The sequence below is a fragment of the Danio aesculapii genome, chromosome 5, assembly GCF_903798145.1.
Source record: "Danio aesculapii chromosome 5, fDanAes4.1, whole genome shotgun sequence".
Taxonomy (NCBI): domain Eukaryota; kingdom Metazoa; phylum Chordata; class Actinopteri; order Cypriniformes; family Danionidae; genus Danio; species Danio aesculapii.
Genome location: NC_079439.1, coordinates 17,731,074 through 17,757,824, shown reverse-complemented (window position 1 = coordinate 17,757,824; position 26,751 = coordinate 17,731,074). Strand labels below are relative to the sequence as shown.

The following is a 26,751-nucleotide window of genomic DNA, read 5'->3' as shown; positions in this document are numbered from 1 at the left end:
TTTAAAAATTAAGGAAAATTTAGGGACAATGATTTATGACAAAAAAGAGTGAATGAATGAACATATCAATGAATTAATTGAATCATTTATTCATTCATACACTAAAGGGCAATGGAGACCAGTCTTGTTATATATATATATATATATATATACAGATGAAGTCAGAATTATTAGCCCCCCTGAATTATTAGCCCCCCTGTTAATTTTTATCCCTAATTTCTGTTTAACGGAGAGAATAATTATTCAACACATTTCTAAACATAATAGATTTAATAACTCATTTCTAATAACTGATTTATTTTATCTTTGCCATGATGACAGTAAATAATATTTGACTAGATATTTTTCAAGACACTTCTATACAGCTTAGTGACATGTAAAGGCTTAACTAGGTTGATTAGGTTAACTAGGCAGGTTAGGGCAATTAGGCAAGTTATTGTATAACAATGGTTTGTTCTGTAGACTATCGAAAAAAAATAGTTTAAAGGGGGTTAATAATTTTGACCTTAAAATGCATTTAAGAAAAATTAAAAACTGCTTTTATTCTAGCTGAAATAAAACAAATAAGACTTTCTCCAGATGAAAAAAATATTATCAGACATACTGTGAAAATTTCCTTGCTCTGTTAAACATCAGTTGGGAAATATTTAAACAAGAGGGGGGCTTCTAATTCTGACTTCAACTGTATGTGCATATATATATATATATATATATATAGTATGCTCAATACACACTCATAGCTCATTAAGAGAAAAAGCAAAACCCTGTAAGACCATGCGCCGGGGCGCAGAATGAATGTTTCCTTCCTCAAAATAGCAAAAGTGGATTCGAACATGCCCTCTCCTTGCACTTTAGACTTTATGCATAGATCATTTAAATAGAGCCCATTATGTCTGTGAATGTCCTTGAGTGGACCAGCCAGAGCCCAGACCTAAATCCTATCTCTGATAGAGCTTGAGAGGTACTGCAATGAAGAATGGCCAAAAATTCCCAAAAGACAGGTGTGCCAAGCTTGTGGCATCAATTTCATGTTGTCATTATGGAGTATTGTGTGTAGAATTTTGAGGAAATATGGAAGTTTTCTGTATTGAGGAAATTTTTTCTCTTTTCAGCTGTTTATAAAATATGTTCAATATATATTTAAGAAAGCTTACTCCATTTTACGATATGCTCTGAAGGAAAAGGAAAATTGTTGTTTTGTATGTGAAAAATCCGACTTTATTTGCAGCTTTGACTTGTCCTGCCCCGAATGCCATGGCACTTTAATACTAACAACACTTCAGGGTTGATTTTCAGACGGCACTGTACAAAGGGAACAGGTTTATAAATAGCCCAGTGGCTGAATCACTTCCCACATTTTAGCATTACAACGCCCTTCAGGGGAGAATCACATTAATAGAGTCAATAGCTAGCAGTGAAAAAAGCATTGTGTTAGACAAAGGAAATATCACCGTGTGGAATACTATCCCTGCCCACTAGGATAGTATTAATGGTAGGAATGTTAATAATGCAGCAACAGTCCAGGGGTGTTTTATATGAGGCCAAAACGACCTTAGAAACAGCGCTGGAATATTAATGGTCATTCATAAGAAGTTATATATTTAGAACATGACCTAAAGCACAGATCAAGTGACTGAGTGGAGATAATAGAGGCTATCCTTATCCTGCTTTCCTTTTGAAAGCTAGTGTAGTTTGATGCAGGCTAGTTTGCTTTAAAATCAAAATCCTGTCATCATTTACTCGGCCTTGTGTTATTCCAAAGGGCATTGTTTATAGATAAAGCACAAAAAAGATATTTTTGGATTTCTGCCCCTTCATTAAATGTCTGTTTACCCAAAATTCTTCAGATTCTTCAGAATGTTCACAAAGGGACATATTGGTGTGTTAAATATTGGTGTATTGGACATATTGGTGTTTAATATAACTATCGTATGAACACATTTATTGTAGGTTTTTATTTACATCTAAACATCAGTAAACATAAACAAGCACGTCTGTTAATTAATCTGGATTCAATTATTTCTCTTCAAAAAATTGGGATTAAAACATCCAGATCGATTGATTGGATTGATTGATTGATTGATTGGTTGATTTATTAATTGATTGATTGATTGATTAGCTTTTGAAGCATTAGGTTTGGGCACCCAGTAGGCACTTTGATATCAAATCAACATAAAAATCCCATGAAAAACCCTCCTTCTCATACTTTAGCCTCCACATCAAAGTTCCTGAAAGCAAAAAAGGTCAAGGAGCTCCAGGATTGGCCAGCCCAGTCTCCAGACATGAACATTATTGAGCATGCCTGGGGTAAGATGAAGGAACAGGCATTGAAGATGAATTCAAAGAATCTTGATGAACATTTTCTGTGCCATTCCAGATGACTTTATTAATAAGTTACTTTAGTCATTACAGAGCTGTATGAATGCAGTCCTCCAAGCTCATATTAGGCAAACACAATATAATTTTTTTCCCACTGCACTGTGACTAAAGTTACTATACTGTACATTATTTATGTTAAGTGACAAGACTTTTCGTCACCTTAGAATTATAAGGTTCTATCTGCATTCTGAATGATTTTTAAAATATTGAGCTTCAAAGTTTTTGCATTCCATACAACAAACAATATGTGTGTAACAGTTCTCTTTCATACATTAACATGGCAGGGACCCTAAAGGTACTCTCAGTGTAAATTATCAAAGTTCTCTTACATTTGCAAATTAGAGTAAAAAAACACAGTAAATGCAGACAGAACCATCTCATTCTGAAAAGTCAATTTCCACTTGGAATTATAAGGTTCTATCTGGCAGATCATTCACTGAAGCATTACTTTTCAAGAAATACAAAAATATATATATATATAATATATACAATATGTTGATGCTTGAGAAAGCTACATTTGTGCTTTCTATAACATTTATTTAATGTATTAGGATGAACATATTTACTTGTTCAAATTTAACATACAAGGCTGTGTTAAATATTTTATACAGTGCAGATGTTAATTGTATGTAATTAATATGGTCATAATTATTAAACTTTATGCTTTATATGAATTTTTGAACTATATTTATTGCATTTTATGGTATATTTATTGAATTATATGCCCCATTAATTAAATTTAGTATTTGCCCTTCAAGGCTTAATATTAAATTTAAAGACTTTAAAAGAAAACAGACTATGAGCAAATGAGTTTAATAAACACTGAAAAGTGTTTCACTGACTCTATATACACAAATAAAAATATTTAACATTTAATCTATACATTTTTTTAATACTTTCTTTCTATTTCAACAGTGTAAAATTTAACATTACATCTCAATGTCAAAAAATGCTTCTAAATCATCACATTTACACACATCTCAATTTGTGTGGTGCTGCATTATTAAGTAGACTCTGATATTGTATGATTTTTAGGTTTCTTTCTGGTCTTTCCCGCTGTCAATGGAGCAATCCGGCAAAATGACAAAGAAAGCTGATCCTGATTGCCCCTCGTGCGTCCATTAAAAATGCTGATTGGCTCACAGAAAGAACCTTATAGAGCCAAGCTAGAGTTCAACTTCGTAGATAAATCGTTGTTGTTTTTTAAATAAAAAGTCTTAAAATGTAAGTAACAACTTATAAAAAAAACATCACATAATGTAAATAAGTTGTCATTTAATAAGAATATGTGAATAACTCAATTTTGACAAAAATGTCAGATAGAACCTTATAATTCTAAGGTGACGAAATTTTGTCTAACCAAAGTCAGACCTTACAGTCCTAATTTAATTATTATGGTAAAATAAGTGTAATCCAGAGGCCTTTGCCTTTCATATAAGCCACTTCTGATGCCAAATGATTTGTAATAAAGTAATTACTTGTTGTTCCTTAAGCTTGAATGGGGAACAAGACTTTTGTCAGGTAGTGTATACTACACCATGTCAATACTTTTTGTGTCATTACATTGGTGGTCAAAAGGACATCAATGTGTGCATGTCAAATAGATGGCAAGATGTAAAATTGTATGACTCCTTACTTAAAAGGCCACACTCAAACTGAGGACAGCAAGATATCAGATTCTAAACTAAAATAAAACAAGACTTATACACATTTAAGATGTAACAAAACGTTAACTCATGAAGCTAAATAATCTTTTTTTTGGTAAGTACACATAATGTAAAATAAAATGCAATTGACAAATTATAACAAAATAGTTAACAAAAGTGCATGATTTCAATGCCAATTTTGGCATAGACTCTGTGTGGCATGCTTGAATAGACATAAACTTGGTCTTGGTTCCCAGTGCACACCAGAATAAAAATATTTATGATCTTGAAGCTGAACATGAAGATTTATATTAGACGCACATGCTTGCACTGTGGTACTGACCACATAAATAGATTTCTAAATCAGGCATTAACAGGACCCTTAATGCATTTTTAAACATTATGTTGGTGTCTTTTATGGTGTCTGGTCTATCCTATTAATCTTTCTAAAAATTGACCTTAAATCTGTCTTAGTTAAATATATATATATATATATATATATATATATATATATATATATATATATATATATATATATATATATATATATATATATATATATACACACACACACATAGCATTTATGGTGAGTTTATGATAACAAAATTAGCATGTTTGGGAGTGATTATACATCATATTAAAAACAGCAAGCTAAAATCACACTGTTTACGTCATTTAAATATATCACATTTTTAAATTTGCATCATCTTAATATAACACTGCTTAATTATGCCCTACTACTAATCTAATTTAAGATGTAAAGGTTTGAAAAAATTTCTTGCCAAAAATTTTCCCACACTTTTGTACCTTTTGATGGCTGTCTTGCATTTGCTTGCTATAGTTGTTGTGATTCAAGCTGTGTGTAAATCACGATTCTTTGTGTGTATGTGTCTTGGCAATAATGCTTTCTGCCTGCATTCCTGACAAAGGCAATCATTCACACTCCTGTACACAAACATGTGTTACCTACAATATCTCAGACTGACTTGCACAATCCCAGCCATCACATATTTGACCCTTGCACCACACGAGGGGAATCTCCTATTATAAGTTTCTCCTAGAGAGCGGAAGCACAATGAAAATGATTTCTTTAGCATATAAGGTAGAACAGAGTAAAATTGCGGTAAATAATTCAGAGGCATCTTCTTTGGAATGAACCATGAAAAATTAAAAAGAACATGTCTGCTTGCGGTTCTCACTTTCGTAATTGTGCATGCAACACTGTGAAATGTGTTTGTATCAGTCTCATGTGCAGTGCTAAGATGCGTTTGAAGGGTTCAGATTCAAAAAGCCTCTAAGTGCTATCTGAAGACGTCTTCTAAATTGAGCATTTTTCTCAGCCTCTTGTGTGTTGGTTGAACAGTTTCACTTTTAAGTCAAATAAGTTCTTGACAATTCATTTAAAGAGAAATAACTGAACATAAACATAGGAGGCCGGGGAAATTCTCATTTTAGAGAAAACATTCAGATGGCACTTAGAGGCTTTTGTGTCATGTATAAGTTACTGGCAATGTGTGAAATCCTGGTATTGTATGCACTACCTGACAAATTTTTGTCGCCTTTCCAAGTTTTAGGAACAACAAATAATAACTTGACTTCTAGTTGATCATTTGGTATCAGAAGTGGCTTATATGAAAGGCAAAGGCCTCTAGATTACACTTATTTTACCAAAAATATATAGAATATAAAGTAATGGTGCAGTGGAAAAATAATTAATGTTCTTTATGACTCCCATGAGCTTGGAGGACTGCATCCATACATCCCTGCAATGACTCAAATATCTTATTAATAAAGTCATCTGGAATGACAAAAGAAAATGTTCTTGCAGGATTCCCAGAGTTCATCAAGATCCTTTGGATTAATTTACAATGCCTCCTCCTTCATCTTACCCCAGACATGCTCAATAATGTTCATGTCTGGTGACTGGGCTAGGTCAATCCTGAAGCGCCTTGACCTTTTTGCTTGTAGGCTGAAGTATGAGAAGGAGGCTATCCTGCTGAAGAATTTGCCCTCTCCTGTGGTTTGTAATGTATTGGGCAGCACAAATGTCTTGATACCTCAGGCTGTTGATGTTGCCATCCACTCTGCAGAAATATTTGTTGCTCTTACAACTGGGATCGACGACAAGATTTTTGTCAGGTAGTGTAGAATGCCTAGGAAATGTATAGAATGCCTGATGGTTTTAGGCAAAGTATGAAATATCAGTTTTTAGCAAAGATTTTGCATACTTTTCCTAGGTATTATATAGAAAAAGTATAATTTAGGCAAAGTGTCGGAAGAGCACAACAAAAGCCTTTATTGATCATTCCGTATTTTAAAGTGTTTTAAAAATGCGAAATTAAGCATGTGATATTTTTACCGGAAAAAACAACAACAGCAGAACTGAGATTGAAGTATTTGTTACAATATCGTCTGTGATGTGGAAGTGGAACCTCGTATCAGCAATACCAACATAGGCTCATTCTGAAAATGTAGCCCTATATACAATTCTGGAGATCAGGAATTATGTTGCCAGAAGTACGTATGGTTGCGTTTATTTAAAAAAAAAAAATGCTACGGGGTGGTATGACGCAATTCCTTATCGCGCTTACCAGCTGACCACTTGCCTCCGTACTAATGGCTTTCTTGCTTGTTACTAGTTTGTCCAGTAAGCTCGTCATGTACTTTGGCAGACTTGAGATGCAGAGAGGAGTTGACCATGACGACAGTGTTCGAGTCCTGTGAAGAACAGTTCCAGTAAGCGGGTAGGACAAAAACAGGGGCCAAAAAAAATCAAATAAACAAACAAATAACAGGGTGAGAGTGTGCAAAATCTGAAAATGTGGTAAAAATCAGGCGAGAGCGTTTCTTTTTCTGGATTGCTTTTAAAAACTGTCGGTTGTGTTTAGGGAAGTGGTTGTGCAGGTCAATCGGTGCTTTTGAAAACACTATTGGTTGGGTTTAGGGAAGGAGGAGGGTGGATCAGTCAGTCAAACAGTCAGTCGACAGCGATCTCTGGTGATTTACACAAGAAGAGCAGGTGCAAATGGCACAGAAAATTTTGAGACCTGAAAAAGCGTACACAGCGGCCTCTGGTGGATTCGTGGCTCCTGGGACATATTTGGTGCTTTGAAGACATGTATATAGGGGTACGTTTTCAGAATGAGCCTGGGTTGGGCAATACGCTGTCTTACATTAGCATTCAGCACACACAAGCCATCATCAAACAATGACCCAAGCGCAAATTAGTTTTTTTCTGTTTGCTGAATGCTTATCACGTCTTCATTTAATGGTTTAGAGTCACAAATACAGTGCAAACAGTATTATTACAATTTTAATCATGTTAATAATAAATAATAAAATGTTTAATTTTAAATATGTTTTAAATAAAAAGCTGGATTTTCCATATGATTACTCTAATCTTCAGTGTCAAATATTACAGTAAATTATTTCCATATTTGTTGTTTTTGAAATCCATGATAGTTGATTTAATTAATACAGTTAAAAAGAACGGCATTATTTAATTAAAAACGAAATCTTGCATTATAAATATGCCTGTAATGACACAGTTAAGGAACAAAAAGTAATATACTCTGTAATTAAATAATGGATTAATTGACTTTACTTTAAAAATGGGAGTAAACCCATTACTTAAAAATTATTCAATAAACTAATTTTTTGCATAATTAAAAAAAAAATATTCCAAGTTACGACGGGTTTATTTATTTTATTTTATATTTTAAGTAAAGTAACTAATCACTGTTTACAGTGAGATATTTTGTATAATTAAAATATCTGTATGGCCGCATTAATAAATTATTTGTATTTCTTATGTTGTTTATATTTCTTATGGCATGTTTATATTTCTTACCTAAACCTAATCATAATAATTTGAAAGAAAATAATTCAATTCAGTTCAACTCAATTGAATTCAATTCAATTTAAATTTATTTGTAAAGTGCTTTTTATAATAATTATTGTTTCAAAGCAGCTTTACGAAAGGTGCATTTTATTGCATTACACTCACATATAAGTTATTGTATAAAGACCTGCAGTTTTATAGCATAAAGGTGATGTCTGTGTGTACATGTTCAATAAAGTGTATTTGTGTGTTAAGTATATGTGTTGTCCTAGAAGTCCTCAATTATTGACATCAAAATAAGAATATATAAAATATAAAACACATAATTACACAGGAAAAAGACAATTTCATTCACCCAAAATATTTTAAGTCACTAATCCCACTTGCATCTCTAAAAACATCCACAACCATTTCTTAAAATATGTACAGTATAAAAAATAAAAACATAAGAGACAGGGAAACGCAATCATAATAATTTGTAAACATGTAAAAATGCCCAAGGTAGTCCAAATGACAGTAAATTGCAGTGACAGTCGTCCACTCTGGCAAGCATCTTGGAATTTTGTATAAGTAAAGAGCAGGATTTAGCTATTAATCGCTGAAAATATTATCCCAAATGCATATTGAGAATATGCACATTTAAAAAGGTCATGAACAGAGAAATCAAAATTATCTTAATCTTTTGATATCTAAGAGGTTATTATACTATAAAATATTTCTGTAATTTTTAGAGCTCAAAAAAATCCTGGTAGTCTAAAATCAGTTTGTGTTTTTTTTTCTTCTTAAAATAGTTACGTTTTCAAGAGTTCACACTTAGATAATGCTCGACTATGATAGCAGGTTTGGCATGCTGTCCCGGGAGAGAACCCTGAGCTCGCAGATAGATGAGCCCAAGGTTCCCGCCTGGTCAATGAGCATTACGAGACATACGAGATCAGGAGTTTCTCGAGTGCCCCCTTTTGCTATGTATGCGTTAAGTGCTTGTGACTGTATTACGATTCACTTATGTACATATTTTTAGACTGTGGGAGGAAACCGGAGGACCCGGAGAAAACCCACGCAAACACAGGGAGAACATGCAAACTCCACGCAGGGAGTGCCAACTGGCTCAATTAGAACTTGAACCTGTGGCCTTCTTACTGCGAGGCAGCAGTGCTAACCACTGAGCCACCGTGTTGCCCGATCAAGAAAGAGGAGGAGGGAGAAGGGAAGGATGGGGGGGTTTTCCAAAAACGAAGATAAGGAATGAAGTTTAGGCAGGATATTTATAGTAGTTTTAGAATGATCTGACAGGCTAGCTAATGATTAGCAATGAGGATCAGCTGTAGTCAATCATATCACGTGCTCCTCTCGAAATTAGTTTGTGAAACTTCACTTAAATGTATGGAAATTCTATCTGGTGTAAAAGCAATGCTGCTTAATAATAGTAGTAATAAAAAATATATATGTATTTGGATGTTTCATTACCACCATTACTAATCAAAATGTTATGTATTATGTAATGCATGTAACCCCACTGGTTAGGGCAAATACATTACACTGGGGCACAGGTGTCAAATCGAGTTCCTGGAGGGCCATAGCTCTGTACAGTTTAGTTCTAACGCTGCTTCAATGCACTTATGCCGAGTTCAGACTGCATGGTTTTCAAAGTAATCGTGTCACAGATGTTTTCACACTGCATGTCTATCTGGGCTTGCGTTTTGTCGCTGCTTTGTTTACACTACAAGATGGATCGGTAACAGGGGCTTTCACATTGCATGACTTTACAATAGGAATAATCACTGACAACTTCGTCCAAACTACGTCTCACAGCCAAAAACACGAAGTATATCTTTTGTTATTAACTACATAACGAGAAAGAAGCTTTTAATGGGGTAGAAAATGTACATATTTGCTCACCTGGGTTTGAAGGGAGTTAGCAATTTCTCCTCAACTTTCTTTTTTAACTTTCTGCATGAAACGTCAACCAGACACGGGTGCTCCTGCCAAATTTACATTCGTTTTTCCTCCATTTCTTGGGTCCAAATAAACCGAAAATGAGCGCTTTAAACTTCTCCCTCAACCTCCCGCTGGCCTGCACGTACACACACAAGTGAATGCTGCTCTCTCGTTGGCTGTAGGTGATCGCAGATGTTATTTTCAGTCAAAACTCATTTCACACGGCATGATTTGAATCGCGGACAGCTCCTGATATTTACCATGCCAAATATCTCACAGACATCGGCGACTCATCTCTCAGATCGCGTCTTTGATAGTTCATACTGTGTGATTGTCACTCACGTGCACGAGCACAGATTTGCCTGTGATTTCAGGCATTTATCGGTGATTTCTCAAAACTTGTCGGCGAGTCAAAATCAGGGCTAAAATCATTCAGTCTGAACTCAGCATTATCTGTAGGTTTCAAACACAACTGAAGGACTCTTGTTTGATTAGGGTTGGGTGCAGAGCTGCGGCCATCCAGGAACTGAATTTGACACCTGTACATTAGGGCAAATAAGATATTAAAATTAAATACTACTTTTGTGCCTTTATTAGCTTTTTTTTTCAACATATTTACTGGTTTAAAAATCTGAAATTGGTTCATCTTGACCTGCTGGTGAAAAAGCAGCTTAAGATAGTACATATGCACTCTATTGCTTTTCCTGCAGTTCCCGGATGTAATGTTGAATTCACCAGTCAGTTTGAACCACTGATTTTATGGAAGCTTTAAAGAGCCCATATTATGGAGTTTTTGAAAATGACCTTCCGTGTAGTGTGTAACACAGCTCTAAGTTAAATATCCTAAGGTGAAATATCCAGCTAAGGCTTAAATCTGTAAGTGTACAGTGTTTAAAACTATTGATTCATGTATAAAAGAGTCGACTCATAGTGCTTCAAACGAGTCATCTTGATAACGAGTTATTAGGTGTTTCGCGGTAACGCATCTACGAAACACAAGCCCCGCCCAGTAGTTGCGTGCACAAACCTGGGAGATTTGAAACCACACCCACATATTATGTACATCTCAACATGCTAAAGTGTTCCTTCATATGTTTTCATCGAAGTTGTTCACAATACTTATCCATACACAGAATTTGTAATGTAATCAAATGTGTAAACATTTAGAGGCGGTTCACGCTTCTGCATTTTTGGTGTCTCTGGTACAAAAGCCCCTTCTATATTTACAAATACAAATGCAGCTGTTTAGAAGTCACTTTAACAGAATTTCGGAATGTCCTTGCCTATGTAAATGTATGTATGTTTTTTTTTATTTACCAGTGAAGTCGTCTGGACATTTTCAGGATATTTAACGGCATTACTGTGTGAAAGAGGCTAATGATTCATTCATTCATTTTCCTTCGGCTGAGTCCCTTTATTCATCAGGGGTTACCACAGCGGAATGAACCGCCAACTTATTCAGCATATGTTTTACACAGTGGATGCCCTTCCGGCTGCAACCCAGTACTGGAAAATATCCATTCACACTCATTCACTCACACACTACAGCCAATTTAGTTTATTCAATTCACCTATAGTGCATGTCTTTGGGCTGTGGAGGAAACCGGACCACCCTGAGGAAACCCACGCCAATACAAGGAGAACATGCAAACTCCACACAGAAATGCTTAACTAGATTAATTAGGCAAATTAGGGTAATTAGGCAAGTCATTGTATAATAATGGTTTGTTCTGGAGACAATCCAAAAATATAGCTTAATAGCCTTAAGGCCCAAGGTGTTTTTTTACTTGCATTTTTTTATTTCTCTTTGCTATTTGGGTTTAATGGAATCTCATTAGGATAAAACCTAAGTATCTTCTTTTGATACGATGTACTTTTAGAGAAAAATGATGTCCATATATGTGGACTCGTGGTCCGAATTTACATAAAACACTTTTTTCTGAATGTTTTTTAATGCATATTTAACATATATATTTTTTTTATTTGCTTTGACTAAAAGCAACATTTTTTTTTCCTTTTTTGGACAGTTAAAAATAGGGTTTGGGACATTTCAAATGCTGCAAAACAGTTGCAGGATGACACTGTATGTCTGTAATAAAATATAAAACATTCAAAGTATTTTAAATAGCAACTTAAGAGCTAAGATGTGCTGTCCACGTTTGTCGACACTCAAGCCCTAGGAGGTTTAAGGGGCTAATAATATTGACCTTAAAATGGTTTCGAAAAAATTTTAAACTGCTTTTATTCTAACCAAAATAAAACAAATTGTCACCTTGGAATTATAAGGTTCAATCTGCGTTCTGAATGATTTTGAGATATTGAGCTTCAAAGATTTTGCATTCCATAGCAAACAGTACTTGTGTAACTTATAAAAAACATCCCATAATGTAAATAAGTTGTCATTTGATAAGAATGTGTTAATATCCCAATTTTAAATCCTTATAATTCTAAGGTGACAAAATAAGACTTTCTCCAGAAGAAAAAAAAAAAAAAATATGTAGGAAATACTGTGAAAATGTCCTTGCTCTGTTGAAAAAGATTTTAAAAATCACAGGAGGGCTAATCATTTTGACTTCAATTTTAGATCATTGCTGACTAGGTTTGGCTTGTCTTTGTGACTCTTCTTCCCCAGGATACAGTGTCTTTTGATCTAATTTCTATATCATTTTCATCTAGCCAGAAGCACTGGTTTGTGTCTCTGATTCCCTACAAACAGTTGTTGACGTGTTTCTCGGCTAATTGCGGAGTCATTCTCCAAAGGTCTTTGATGTCCAGAAGGGGAAGCGCATTGATGGCCGCTTCTCTTTAATGTATGTTTAATTGCAGATCTCCAGGATACCTTGTTCTCCAGTCCCTCCGGTCGAAGGCCTAATTGATGTGCTTTCTCAAACAAAGGCCGCATATTTTTATGCAGCCACGAGAAAAGTAGTCTCTTAAAAAGGTCAAGCCGACCTTAGCTTAAAGTACTTGACGCAAATTAATTTACCACCAACCGGAGAAAACAAATCAATAGAACTGTATCAAAGAGCCATTTTAATATTGACTCAGGAAAAGATGAAGCAGGAAGGAGACTGAACATTTACAAATGAATGAAATGGATTGGTATATTGTGCGTGTGACATGAAGAGTGTGTCTGTGTTTTGAGCTGACATGTATAAAAGACTAGATAGATTGTTGTTCTTCTGAGCCTTTGTTAAGTGGGATTGAAATCAAAAGGGGTTTGAACTACTTCATCTGCAGATAAGATGTTGTCAGTAAACACACGGTGCAGTGTAGTGTTGTAGAAAGTATCAGTATTTTGATATGCACTAATGGTTAAATACGGGAAATGGTACAATATCAATTTCACAGTATTGTTCTTTGCTAACAGTTTGAATATCAAGCACAAGACATGGAGAAGTATGCAATACTTTGCTTTATTAATGAACAATAAATGACAAAATCACCTTCAGTCTAAGCTTAAGAATGTAAAGTATATATACTGTACTCAACATAAATGAGCACATCCCATTTTGAAATTGAATATTTTTTAATTAATTTCTCAGTGAATATAGGCAATATATTTTAGTGCATTTGAATGTAACATCTTTATTAAACAGATATATTTATAAAATAATATTTTAGTCACTGAACATCTTTAGAAATAGAAAGACAATGCATTTAAAATAATAATTTTAATATGAAATAATAGAAAAAAAATTACAAACTACAAAATTTCAACAAAATTTTATAAAATTTTTGTAACTCTTAAATTTTGCTCTTTTTACATTTTTGTATTTAATGTTTTTCTTTAAGATATAAATTTAGAACTACTAATTTTGAACCAATATTATAAGTTAATTTCTTAGATAAGCTCCAGATTTGCCTTACAGGCTAATGTACACTCACCGGCCACTTTATTAGGTACACCTGTCCAACTGCTTGTTAAAGCAAATTTCTAATCAGCCAATCACATGGCAGATACTCAATGTATATAGGCATGTAGATATGGTCAAGATGATCTGCTGCAGTTCAAACCGAGCATCAGAATGGGAAAGATTTAAGTCACTTTGAACGTGGCATGGTTGTTGGTGCCAGATGGGCTGGTCTGAGTATTTCAGAAACTGCTGATTTACTGGGATTTTCATGTACAACTCATCTCTAGGGTTTACAGATAGTGGTCTGAAAAAGAAAATATCCAGTGAGTGCCAGCTCTGTGGTCGCAAATGCCTTGTTGATGCCAGAGGTCAGAGGAGAAGTTCCAGACTGGTTCGAGTTGATAGAAAGGCAACAGTAACACAAATAACCACTCGTCACATCCGAGGAATGCAGAAGAGCATGCCTGAACACTCAACACATCTAGCCTTGAGGCGGATGGGCTACAGCAGCAGAAGACCACGGCGGGTGCCACTCCTGTCAGCTAAGAACAGGAAACTGAGGATACAATTCGCACAGGCTCACCAAAATTGGACGATAGGAGATTGGAAAGATGTTGCCTGGTCTCGATTTCTGCTGCAACATTCGGATGGTGGGGTCAGAATTTGGTGTCAACAACATGAAAGCATGGATCCATCCTGCCTTATATCAATGGTTTAGGCTGCTGGTGGTGGTGTAATGGTGTGGGTGATACTTTCTTGGCACACTTTGGGCCCATTTGTACCAATTGAGCATTGTCAATGCCACAGCCTACCTATTGTTGCTAACCATGTCCATCCCTTTATAACCACAGTGCACTCATCTTCTGATGGCTACTTCCAGCAGAATAACACACCATGTCATAAAGCATAAATCATCTCAGACTGCTTTCTTGAACGTGACAATGAGTTCACTGTACTTAAATGGCCTCCATAGTCACCAGAACTCAAATGTTTTGGAAATTCAAATGTATAGATCATCTAAAAGCTGAATAAATAAGCGATTGATGTTTGACTTGTTTGGATAAGACGACATTAGAATACAACTATTTGAAAATCTGGAATCTAAGAGTTCAAAAAACAAATCTAAATATTGATAAAATTGCCTTTAAAGTTTTCAAAATTAAGTTGTTAGCAATGTATATTACGAATCACACATTAAAGGTTCTAAAAAGTGCTTTTAAATGTGCATTTTTATTCTATGTTTGGTGTAACCTTAATGAAACACGAAGAAAGGATGGAACTAATAGTAGCTCTTTCCCTTTAAAAAAAAAAACATCCAATACCGTTTTGTTGTTATCACAGTGCTGCTAGTGAGATTGGTTGCGCTCAAGCTCATCAAAGTAAAACCTTCTTGAAGTGGGCGTGGCATGTCAGATATTAGAGAGCATTTGATTGGTCACGATTTGATGAGAAGTATCAGGTGACATGAAAAAATGTCATTAATCTATTCAGACAGAAGTGACAACACTGTAAGCTTTGTATGTTTATATCAGGTTTATTTCTACTAAATGCAAATTTTGTCACTGATTTGTAGTATATTTGATCCTGAAATCAAACATACTGATAGTAAAATCTAAATAAAAACTTTATTTTAATTTCATGGGGCCTTTAATTTTATATATATATATATATATATATATATATATATATATATATATATATATATATATATATATATATATATATATAAAACGTGTTTTTTTATTTAATATTCTAATGATTTTTGGAATAAAAAAATATTTTAATAATACAATTACAAATTCTACAAATATACGTGACACGTGAAAATCTGATAAAGCTGACATGACCAGACCAGTAGTAAAAATCCCTTACATTGAGCCATGGGTGAGGCTTTAACGCTTGGAGATGAAGATATACTGTACAGTACATAAATATTGTAATTATTATTAATTCTATCAATATGTCCTTGTGATATAGATAATTTGATCAAGTCTCAAGGATTTATGAAATAATGTATATCTCCAATATCAGGACTTCAGTAGTTAATATTTTTTAAAAGCAGAGATATTTGATCTCAATCATGAAGTTGCTTCTAGACTGGGAGCAGAGGTTAATATGAAGTCGTATGGAGAGAAATGATTCAGGGAAGAGAGCAAGCGGGAGATGGGAATATGTCTTAATCTAGGTGTCTGTTTCTGTCATGCTTTGTTCCAGGTCAAATTATGATAACTGGACAGCCAGCGTTGGCTCTATTTCACACGAATGAGTCCATCTTTCATTCTGTTACAGCCGGAGCTGCCTGTGCCTGTCCAGCGGTACACATTCAGACATGAACGATGGCCTAGATCGCAGTTAGTAACTAGAGCAATGAAAGTGTAAAATTACTTATGGTTGTGAAGCTAAATGAGCAACTGGTAGAGCACAAGCATCTGTGTCAATTGAAATATACATACTGAGTTTTGTCTCAGAAGACTTTATGTACTGGAAGAATTCTTAGGGAGACTTAGAATAATTAAGTGATTAAAAAAAAAGAAAAATGCTTAATTTATGTATGCGACAGTTTATAAAAAGGTACAATACTTTGCAGAGCAAGGAATTTTTACACAGTATTTCCTATAATATTTTTTCTTCTGGAGAAATTTTATTTTGGATAGAATAAAAGCATATTTATTGTTTTATTTGCATTCTTCTTTTTCTTCTTCTTCTTCTTTTTCTTCTTCTTCTTCTTCTTCTTCTTCTTCTTCTTCTTCTAGCAGTAGTAGTATAGTGTATGTGCTATGAAATAATATAATAATATAAATAATGAAATAGTATAAATATATTTAAAGGTTTATGAAAAAAACAATAATGTGATATAGTTTTAATAGAAGTCTTCTGCTCACAAACAAACAATACAGTAAAACAACATGTTGTATATTATTTCATAATATTATTAATCCAGTCCTAAGTGTCACATTATCATTCTAATATGCTGATCTTGCTTGCCGTACAGGTATATGAGTTATATGAGCAATATCACACGAGTAGCAGTGTGTTATGGCTGTATATTGGCGCTGGTGAGGCGTGCGTTGGCTCAAGACCGCAGGCCAAGTGCCTTAGTGTCCCACCAGTGATGATATACAGCCATATCACACTGCTACAAGTGTGATATTGTGTTTATACAACAGTTCGACGGCACAACCGTGTATATAAAAAAAGAAAATCAAACACGGAGAGTCTAAAAACCCATTTGTAAGAAGAACTACTTTCCTCCGCCATTCATTCACATGTGCAGCTGACGTCAGAACAGCAGAAGCTGTTGCTCATTTACAAACGTTATTTTAGAGCTAGTATTTGAATGATACTCTCGCATAATGTCTAAAATTATGACAAAACATGATTTTGCTCATATTTTTAGATTATAAGGCTGAACGACATGAAATGCCATCAGTCTACAGAGATTTCCCAGTATTTATCTGTTGCAATCGGGATATCACTATAAATAACCCTGAAAAAGCCAAAGTGAAGCAAATGCTACCGGATTACTATAGTATAATACAGCACTATAACATACAAGAGAGAGAAATCGACTTAGAATGTCACTTACCTGTTATATAATGATTTGATTAGCTGTTGTTTGAAATTATGTTGAGTTTTTTCTCCTCTAAGGACTTATTATGTGGTCTCTGTCGCCATCTTGTAGTGGACAGTCAACTGTCTTTGCTCTGCTCAGTGTGACAGGCTGATGGATGCTAATGCAATGAATCTCAGAAATTATAAATATTTAAAATAGGCATCATCCTTTTTAAATAAACTGCATAGTTGCAATCTAAACAACTACATTCACACCTGAAAAGCCTTAAAAGTACATTATGTTGTCCAACAGCTGCAATATTTGTCAAACTGTAGTGAGTTTATTGATCTGCTGTCACTCCATGTGGGCGGAGTAATACACAAGGGTGAAGAGGCTGTACGAGTGCTGTTATTGCAGAGTATTGCATGGCTATCAGCCAATCAGATTTGAGAACTGTTGTATAAACATTATTAAACGTAAGCTATTCAAGTGTTTATTTAAAATATGTAATATTGTGAATGAGCTTTCTTTGTCCAAAAAAAAATACATCCTAATAGTAAAGTTTGCTTCACAGATCAAATTATGTTTTTTAATATGTGTGATCCACCAAGTTTAAAAAATGATTAAAAATAAACCTGTATTTCATTGTTGACATGACATTGCATTGTGGTTTTGGCACAATTGCTGTTTCATTTAAATGTGTCTGTGCTTTTCACTGTGGCAACACAGAAGGATTTACTTGGAATTGTATTATGTATTTATGCACATTTTGTGGAAACAGTGCTTCTGGTAATGTCAGTTTTGTATTCACAGTGATTTGCATGAGCATTTGAGGAGAAAAAAAATAGGGGATTGGAGAAACAACAACCTGCTTGTGAGCAAAAAAAAAGGATAATGGCCTAATCAATCAAACCTTCCTTATGCTGAAATGGCTGAAGAACACGGTATTAGAGGACTGTTATAAATGGCTTTGAGCAATATTTGCACAGCTGTCACTGCTGAAACTGATAATATTTTGTTTTTATGAATCCGATGTTCCATAAATGTATGCTTGCTTTATTTTTTTATGGACTATTGCCTGTTATTAACATTTAGTAATTGATCATGGGCTTGATTTAACTTTTGTTTAACCTCTGTGGTTTGGATAATAGCTCCTGCTAAATTATTAAATGTTAGTTAAATGTGAAATGTGTAATCAACCTTGTTTATTTCAGTGTTCATTTAGTATCATTAATCATTAATGACATCTTATTTTAAATATTTGTGATTGTTTTTTTAAAACAACATCCTTGTATAGTATTATTTTTTTAAGCAGATTTAGTTAACTTTAATAACCTTGGAAAAAAGTTAATTTGCATACTTTCATTTAGCTTTATGATTAGGTTGGGATTTTTAACACCTAATTTAATTTGTGATTTGGTGTTTACCTTTTAGACAAATATATACTTTGGATTTTTAACACCTTTAATTACATTGCTTATCCACTGAAAAAGTAAGATAAGGGATTGCTTAGGTCATTTTTAGGTCAATTTAATTACAGTTTATTATAATGTACTTGCCTTAAATACTGTGCATAAACCTCAACAGTTCTGTAAAAATCAATCCAGAGTAGCAGAGTAAGTGTATTTTTGGCTACACAGATTTACACAGTTTTGCTCAATAATTAAATTTTTCCTCCAAAATTAGTTATACTACCGGACAAAAATCTTGTCTCCCAGTTGCAAGAGCAACAAATAATAACTTGACTTTTAGAAAGAAGGTAGATTTTTTTTTTCTGATGAATCATCTGTTGAACTGCATCTCAATCCTCACAAATACTACAAAGACCTATTAGAACCCGCATGGACCCAAGATTCTTAAATAAATCAGTCAAGTTTGGTGAAGGAAAAATCATGGATTGGGGTTACATTCAGTATGGGGGCGTGTGAGAGATCTGCAGAGTGGATGGCAACATCGACAGCCTGAGGTATCAAGACATTTGTGCTGCCCATTACATTACAAAACCACAGGAGAGGGCAAATTCTTCAGCAGGATAGCGTTCCTTCTCATACTTCAGCCTCTACATCAAAGTGAAAGCAAAGAGGGTCAAGGTGCTCCAGGATTGACCTAGCCCAGTCACCAGACATGAACATTATTTAGCATTTCTGTGGTAAGATGAAGGAGGAGGCGTTGAAGATGAATCCAAAGAATCTTGATGAACTCTGGGAGTCCTGCAAGAACACTTTCTTTGCCATTGGAGATGACTTTATTAATAAGTTATTTGAGTCATTGCAGAGATGTATGGATGCAGTCCTCCAAGCTCATGGGAGTCATGAACAATATTAATTATTTTTTCTCTGCACCATGACTTTATATTCTATACTGTACATTATTTATGTTAAGTGACTAGACTTTTGTCTAAGCACAGTCAGTCCTTAAAGTCCTTATTAAAAATTAAAAAAATTAAGGCATGATCATATTTTATTTTGGTAACAAGCGTAATCTAGAGGCCTTTGCCTTTAATATAAGCTTCTTCTGAAACCAAATGATCAACTAGAAGTCCTGTTATTATTTGTTGTTCCTAAAACTTGGATAGGTGACAAAACTTTTGTAATGTAGTGTACTTTTAGCAAGATGATGGAACATGCTTAAGAAACAATGAAGTGAGTGAGAAATGACAATATGATTCAGAGAAGCAGAGTAATTGTAGATAGATAGATAGATAGATGGATGGATGGATGGATGGATGGATGGATGGATGGATGGATGGATGGATGGATAGATAGATAGATAGATAGATAGATAGATAGATAGATAGATAGATAGATAGATAGATAGATAGATAGATAGATAGATAGATAGATAGATAGATAGATAGATAGATAGATAATAAATGAATTGGAATATATGTACAAATTATGATGTCATTTGTTTAAAATGTTTTTTTTATTTTGATACATATAGTGTATGACTTTTAAGTATGAACTTTTTTTACATAAATCTAAAAGGCCCTGTTTGCCTAAAATTATATAATTTTAAATAAAAAATATTAAATAAAAAATATTAAAATTGTTTAACTTCTATTGTTTGTGTTGAGATTCATGGGAATTTAAGTAGTATTGAGTCAGATAAATAAAGTAAATAAAAGTACTTCAAATACAATGTAATGATGTAATTAGTAATAATAATTAATTACTTTTTTTGAAGTAACTTAAAAATGCTGTCTGTCCCTAAAAATAATATGTTGCTTGAATTGTAAATCAAGTTTCAGAGCCTCTTTCAAATGCATAATAACATTTTGTAAATTGAAACTAAGACAGACGATCTAAAAGAGTCCACATATTGCATTTAAAATTGATTTGCAGTTTGATTGGTAATGCCAATAATACTGTACTGTACTGTAATTTCTATTTGCCACATGCAACACAACATTGTCATTATTTTTATGCCACCTAGAGGGAGCGTAAACATTATTACATGTCGTAACTAACTCCCTAAATTACAAGTTTGGTCGTTTTTTCAGAAGGAAACTCTCATTACAGTACGTCTTATGAGTGAGCAGAAGACAAAGCAAATGAAAATGATGTGGATGGCAGCTATAATTTTGATCACAATCCATTGTGTTTTGGTTTGGCATAACAAAGTATGCATACATTTTTCACACAACACACCCCATAAACACCAGCAGAAGGAGAGTAGGTGGGCTTTTGTTGCTGTTTGAATGTATTCAACCATATGAATTGTTTGAGTACATCTGAAAGTGGTTAAAAGTGGGCAAGCTCAAAACATTTACACTCATTTACACCTGTATTTGGATTCATCCTATTGTGACTAAATTGGCAAAAACTCGCCCGAATACCAGGTATAAACGGGGGTGTTGCATCATTTCTGACTGTTTCCCACCTGCAGTTGAGTCTCTGAACATCTCCATTACTGACTCACAGACACTGTGGCTCTTTAACACGTGTGAGTGTGTGGGTGCAAGATTGTGTTCACACAGGGAAAGCTGTTGCTCCAGATTGGGTGAAGGGATTATCACTGAGGGAGAGGGAGGGGGGGGGGAGCCATTAAATGTTATTGACTGGCAACAGGGGGACTCAAGGACATCATTAACCATATCTGTTAGTGGAAAATATTTGTGTGTTTTTATTCTGTCTAATGGATTTGATCAGTTCTAAGTACAGTATGGCACATTTTAAAAGGGTCATGTGCTTTGTTGTTGTTGTTCTTATTCTTTTTTAGTACTGTTCTCCGAACTTCACATAAATTATAAATAAAAAAATAAATAAATCTAATAATATTTTAGGAGATACTAGGTTTTTCTGTACTGTTTTGACATCCTCATCAAAACACACAATTTACTCTCTGAAATAAAGGTACAAATGTCACTGGGGTGGTAAAAAAGATATTTAAAAAGTACATGTTTGCACCTACAAGGGTCTATATTGGTACCATATACACTGTATAATGTGATTTGTTGACTTTGTATAAAAAACTAATTGTAGAATTTGCTAAATTATTAAAATTAAGTCAAGTCAACGGTTTGAGTCCCAGCTGGGTCAGTTGGCATTTCTGTGTAGATTTTGCGTGTTTCCCCCACAGTCCAAAGACATGCGCTATAGGTGAATTGAATAAACTAAATTGGCCGTAGTGAGAATGGGAGAGTGGATGGGTGTTTCCCAGTACTGGGTTGCAGCTAGAGGGACATCCGCTGTGTAAAGCACATGCTGGATAAGTTGGCGGTTTATTCCACTGTGGTGATCCCATGATGGATAAAGGGACTAGGCCAAAGGAAAATTAATGAATGAAATCAAGTCAGTTTAACAGTTTTAATTGAGGTCATCTTGTTGCTTTTAAGGAAATTGGGCTACTCACTTTAAGTAACTAATCCTTTTTGACAGTGTAGGTACATATTAATATCTAAAACCTTTTAGTAGCTAGTATAATTGTAGTCTTCATTAGTTAAAGTACTGTACTTTTTAGGTGCTAATATGCACATACATTTAAGTTACAATTATAGATCATACCTGTAAACTTTGGTATGTAATAATACGAGATAACCCCCCCCCCCCCCCCCCCAAAAAAAAAAACAAACCTACCCAGAAGAACTACAAAAATGGCCCCAAACTGCATAATCTGTTCATTCAGAACAGTTTTAGAGAGCTTTCTCACCTAGACTTTTGTCTCGTTTGCCCAGTTAGCGGGGTTCGTTTGGCATATGTGAAACCAGCAATTGCATCCACGCCAAATCAATCGCTCTGAGATCGCTTGAATGAGGTGATCTGGCCTCGATTGAAACGAACTCTGGAGCAGATCGATTGTAGTGAGAAAGTAATATGATCCGAGCTCGGTTATATCACAGTGTTTTATGGATGTGTAATAGGCATACTGCTATATGAAAAAAGAATTATGAGTAGGGCGGTAGGTTATTCCAGACATCCCAAGACTTCCGAAAGTGCAGAGACTCCCGGATGCCAGCGAATGAGTGATAATCTCCCGGAAATTACGCGTCTCCCTTTTGGTCCTCAAATACGTCGCTCACCCTTCTCACCGCTCCCCACCGCTTCTCTCCTCGCTCTTCTGACACGTCATGCACACCTTGTCAAACACCACCAAAGAACCCCTGACAGCTGAGCAGGACTCTGCAAAATAAACCATGAAACTCTGACCAATGTGAAGAGAATTTACTCACACGTGACTTGTTTTAGCTCTTTCGGTCCATTTAGAAAGTTTGCCGTGGGAAAGCAAACCGCACCAAGAGCAAGGAGCAACAATGTAACAATTTTAATCCCCGTTTCGGAACAAATGAATCGATTCACAGGTGTGAAAGCACCCTAATTGTATATAAGCAGTTGAAACCGTTACAAATATGGGGAAGAAAATAGCTTCGAATGATCGAATACATAGCAGACATTATATGTATTAAAAAAAAATTATTTTAGCCTAATAAAATCAATAGTCTATATAGAATTTAAATGAAGTCATAAAATCTTGTTTACTTTTATTCACTATATTTAAATATCGATCAATATTGCTATAGCGAAGAGTAGTGAATCTCTCATTTTGATCCACTGTTTTGTTTGATCACAGAGCTGTCACTTTAAGAATGCACAGATCTATAATGAAAGCACTTGATTACTTTCATAACAGTTTGTGCTCATTTATGACACAATTATTTGTGTTAAATATAAAACTCACCAGGACAGACATGTTTACATATTATTAAGTGTATTCATACACCCAAATCCAAAAGTGTAAAACTTCCGCTACTCTTCAAATCACATGTACAGAAACTGATCTGGAAGCAGTGTGGTAATCACTGCAGAGAGTGTCATCGTTCACACCGCTACATGAATTGACTGATCCAGATATAAGATGGGCGATGAAGAGAATGCGGCTGTTTTAATATTAATTTTAACGTGCTTTCAAGCCAAAATACATCGAAAGCTTAATTCTCTTGAACAGCGCTTGCAATTATATCAGCTCTTTGATGCTACTGTTTCACTTTTCATAGAAAGATTAAAAATACGGGACAATCCCGGAAAAAATTTGAGGGTTGACAGGTATGTTATAGACCCTTTAGGTAAAAAAAAAAAATATATATATATATATATATATATATATATATATGTGTGCGTTTTAAAAAGGTACTCCACGGCTGACAGCTTTAGTACCTTATGTTTCTGAGGTTTTTTTTCCATAGACGTTATGAATTGAAGTTAAAACAAAAAGTTTTAAGAAAGTTTACACCCACACTGCTATATGATTGGCTTGTTCCATGTATTTATTTATTTATTTTGAAAGTTGGAATGGACAGAGGTGCCCACTGATGTAAACGTCTCATGTGTTTGTCAAAAGGATCAGCCCTTCTGTGAAATTTGTATTCTTTTTCTCATATTTCCCAAGTGGTGTTTAACAGAGCAGTTACATTTTCACAGTATTTCTTTTTATTTATTGTCTTTTAGTTTGGCTAGAAAAACAATACATTTTTCTTAAAAAAAAAAAAAAAAAAAAATATATATATATATATATATATATATATATATATATATATATATATATATATATATATATCTATATATATATATATATATATATATATATATATATATATATATATATATATATATATATATATATATTTTTTTTTTTTTTTTTTTTTTTTCTTTTTTTTTTTTCTTTTTTAGGGTCAATGTTATTATTATTTTTTTAATTGGCTACAGAACAATCCACTGTTGTCCAATGACTTGCCTAATAAACCAAACTTCCCTTATTAACCTAGTTAAGCCTTTAAATTGCACTTTAAGCTAATTAGCAGTATATTGCAAAATAATTATTAAAATATTATATACCGTTATTGTGGCAAAGGCTAAATAAATTAGTCATTAGAAATGAAATGTTAAAACTCTTTTGCTTAATGTGTGGGGGAAAAACTCTCTGTTGTGTAGCACTTGGGAAAAATTTGAGAAAGAATTTCACCGAAGTGCTAATGATTTTGACTTCAACTCTGCATCCTTCATAGACGGGTGCTGCTTTTTTCAGTTAAAAAAAACACATAAATATTCAGTAACAAAGCAACAATGATCACAAGTTAAACAGTCACACTTGTGTGGAGCAACTTTATTGTCAGGTTTAATATACTGTAGTTGGCTCAGCATTGTCTTTCTTTTACTCTTGTGGAGCTGCACATCGATGGATTTGCTCTTCTCTGTTTGGACTTTCAGCAGTGAAATTTAAACCAAACTGAGATTAAACTCTGAAAACTGGATGGACATCGTTTCAATTGATCAGAACTTCTATGTTAAGCTGCTGTGACACAATCTACATTGTAAAAGCGCTATAGAAATAAACATGAATTGAATACTCTACCTGAAAAAAAAAACAACATCATCATTGCGTTTGTTAATGAATCCAATATAACTTGAAGTGAACAAGGGCCAAGTTACTGATGTAGCCTGGGTCTTCATTTTTAAATAAATGTCATCCACTCTTTTTTAATGTTGGAATCAGGTCAATTGAGGTCAATTGGGGACTAATCCCCCTGAACAACCTCCTATATTTCAGTTTACGAACCCTTTAAACATTTTAATTTTAAAAAATGCACTGTAAGTTTCCTGCTGGTTTGACTGTTTACACTTTCAAACAGCCTTGTAAACGCATGAATTTTTAATGAGCAGATGAGCTTGTGTAAATGCATGATGTTTTTCTTACTGTACATAAAGATGCACTGAGGATTTTACGTAAGACATTTTGTTTTACATTCATTTCCACATGAATCGTTCTACTGATTAAGCTTCTTAGTTTTTACTGATCTATAAAGGACAGCTTGTAGTTTCCAGTATTTGCGCAAGAGGTATTTTGACATCTTGCTAACCTCTAGTAAGAATATGCCATGGAATAACCTATTCAACTGCGTACCCCCACTCCATATCTCTGTCCTTCAAAGACAATGCAGCAAACCCCAATGCATAGCATAACTGACAGGCAAAGGCACCACTCCAGGGTTTCTGATGAGCTGTTACACACAAACCACGGTCAGATCCTTTCTGCTGTTTACAGCCTTGGGCTAAAACAGAGACTCGTGTGATTTCTCAGGACACCTACAGTATTTCAATGACATCTGTCTGATAGGGATTTTGAGCTTGTCATTTCACAAAAGAACTCACCCTATTCAATATTCCGCATAAACAGCACTGTTTGTGGTAGAGCGATAGTGTGATAGACTAGGCACAATTACCTGCTGTCTTCAGATCTTTCAGGAAAATAATTTATACAGGCTGTAATAAAGAAAATACCCAATGCGTTAAATGGCACACTCATTGTTTTAGTGGAGCATTAGTCATCTGTGATCGGTAATTGTTGTATTGCGGAATGAATGGAGGAAAATAAATGTCTGACATTTTCATTGTGCTATTGAATGCTGTTACAATTATAATTAACAAATACAAAGTTGGAAAAATATATAAAATTATTATTGTTATTTTTTTTATTTGACATGTACACACACAAACAGCTATATTTATGAGGTGTTCCCATTGACATAATGATTTTTATACTATGCAAACTTTATATTGGCTGTTGGCTTAATACCAATTACGCAAAGTTTGGATTTGCGTACTTCGATTTTAAAATATGGAGTTTGATGAACTGGATGAGCCTATCCGTCTGTCAGTAAATGGCAAATGAAAACCAGTGTACAGTCAGAAGTGTAGCATGCATTCATAATGTTTGTTTGTGCAGCGGTGTTACTTTGAATGAGTCCGATTTACTATATATGAAACTGCAACTGCGTTTCACGAAAGACAGTTAAGATGCCATTCTTTTATCCCACATGGATGCTATGAGGATAAACAAGAGACAAAAAGATCTTGAGTATGGTGAGAATGAGTGAATGACAGCTTCTAAAAGTGTCTAAGTCACATTCTCTTTTAGCCCAGTAGGCCTACCTTCTGTTTTATCTGCTAATGTAAGTTATTTTTTAAAAGATAAATATAATGTATAAAACTATACATTTATATTAGCCTACTTCATATTACCTATATGTCTGATAAGCTTTTT

The 26,751-nt window shown here is 34.3% G+C and overlaps 1 protein-coding gene across 1 annotated transcript in view; it reads left to right on the top strand.

Moving 5' to 3' along the window:
• The window catches only part of galnt9 (polypeptide N-acetylgalactosaminyltransferase 9), a 186,438-nt gene that overhangs the window by 26,512 nt on the left and 133,175 nt on the right, over positions 1–26,751 (top strand). The window lies entirely within an intron of this gene.